This window comes from Dipodomys ordii, unplaced genomic scaffold (assembly GCF_000151885.1).
Source record: "Dipodomys ordii isolate 6190 unplaced genomic scaffold, Dord_2.0 Scaffold85, whole genome shotgun sequence".
Classification (NCBI taxonomy): domain Eukaryota; kingdom Metazoa; phylum Chordata; class Mammalia; order Rodentia; family Heteromyidae; genus Dipodomys; species Dipodomys ordii.
In genome coordinates, this window is record NW_012267301.1 from 3428476 (window position 1) to 3430817 (window position 2342).

Below are 2342 nucleotides of genomic sequence, written 5' to 3' on the forward strand. Positions count from 1 at the left end.
CTGTGGCTCAAGTGGTAGAGCGCTAGCCTTGAGCTGAAGAGCTGAGGGCCAGGGCCCAGGCCCAGAGTTCAAGCCCCATGACCAAAAAAAAAAAAAAAGGGATATCATAGCCTTTTCTATCCAGGCTGGCTTCATACCATGATTCTCAGATCTCATTCTTCTGAGATGAGTTTTTTTGTTGTTTTTGTATATGTGTGTATTATGTATTTTCATAGTGAGGCCTGAACTCAGGTCTTGTACTGGATAGGTAAGAACTTTACCACTTTAGCCATGCCCCTCAAACAAAATTAAAATTTTTAAATAAACTAAAACTCTTGGCCAGTGGGTCACCAGTGGCTCACACCTATAATCTTAGCTACTCAGGAGGCTGAGATCTGAGAATCAAGGTCTGCAGCCAGCCCAAGCAGAAATCTCTGTGAGATACCTATCTCCACTTAACCTGGTGGAACTGGCGTTGTGGCTCAAGTGATAGAGTGCTAACCTTGAGCACAAATGCTCAAAGATAGCACCTAGACTCCAAGGCAGATATAAAAAATAAGAAATAAAAAATTTACATATATATGATTTCATATATATTTATTCCATTTATTTTATGTATATATAGATATATCTTTTAAGTGATCCATTATCTTTGCAACACTCAGAACAAACACAGTTCAACAGTCTGGGAGAGCAGGCTGAGAGCTCTTGTTTCATTTCCGGCTTGACCCAGGCTGATAAGAAGGCTAGTCTCAGAGAACACACCCTAGAAACACTTCGATCCTTAAATTGTGTGGCTGGTTGGTACTGGCAAAATCCTTGCACAGTTCAACCCTAGCCCTGAGATCACCACCAGGTCTTTTGATGTGCAACTAAGAACTAATATGGGGGCAGGGGTGGGTTAGTGGTAGAGCATGTCTTACAGTTGCCACATCTTGGGCTCAATCTCCAACTTTCCCATTCAAAAAAGAACTAAAATCAACCTGGCATACGCTTGATGGTAAAACACAATAAATCATTTTTGTAAGTGTGCTGGTCCCGAGCTCAGTGCCTGAGCCCTGTTCCTGTGCTTTTCTGATCAAAGCTACCACGTAAGCTACATCTCCATTTTGCCTTTTCGGTGGTTAACCAGAGATAGAGTGTCACTGAATTCCTGCCCTGGCTGGCTTTGAACTGCACACCTCAGATCTCAGCCTCCTGATTAGTGATAATTATAGGAATGAGCCACCAGCACCTGACAATATATTTTTAATTGAATATACTGCAGTTAATTATTGTACAGCAAACTAGTTCTTCTAGCTTCTGGAATGAGTTAATTCTTTTTTTTTCTCCTCTTTTCTCAGTCACAGAGTTGAACATTCACACTTTCATTCAACAAATGATTTGGCCAATTATTATTATTCACACTTTCAATTCTAGTCATTAGAGGCAGAGATAGGAGAAGTAGAAAGATCAAGAATTCCAGAGGACCCTGGGTTACATAGTGAGACTCTGTCTAAAACAAAACAAAACAGGTAACAAAATTCCCTAGCAGGAAAATTGAGTATCCATTAGCTATCCACCCTAGCTAGGTTTTAAAAAATAATAATAAATAAAAAGAAGTAGAAGAAGAAGCAACACTTGGGGTCTGAAACTCTAGGGGTAACTCGTGGAAGGCTGTCCATGGTAAAGTTCAGGCACCATGAGGCTTAAAGACCTTACTTCCTTTAGGAAATAAACACCTGGAGCAATGAGACTGGCCACATGGGAACTCCAGCTAAAGAGCATGGTTAAGGGATCCCTACAGTAGCCAGAAGAGAAGCTTATATACAGAGAGTATCCAGGACTCTAAGATTCAGTACCCAGAAATGACAAAATAGAAAGATCACTTCCCAGGACTTATCCCTATTATAACTACCAAGTGTATTTTCAGACTCATGCTCAGGAAAGTTAGAGAAGGATGAGCTATTGGATAGCTCATTTCAAAGTCTAATTCTGCAATCAGTAGGTTGGATTTCCTAAAATAACATTGTATTACCTCTTTATAGGGCTATTGTAAGATTTCACAAAATAATCCATGTACAAGGTCTAACAAGTATCTGGTACATGGTAAGTTCTTCAAAACAGGAGCTATTGGTTTTTTTTCTTTTCCTTTTTTGGTGATAGTATTGAGCCTTGAGCTCAGGGCCTACAACTCTTGCTTTAGCTTTTTTTTTTTTTTTTTTTTGCTTAAGGCTGGCACTCTACCACATAAGCTATACCTCCTCATCTAGCTTTCTTGGTGGTTTTTTGTTTTTGTTTTTTTTTTGGGTCCGGTCGTGGGGCCTGAACTCTGGGCCTGGGCACTGTCCCTCAGCTCTTCAGCTCAAGGCTAGCGCTCTACC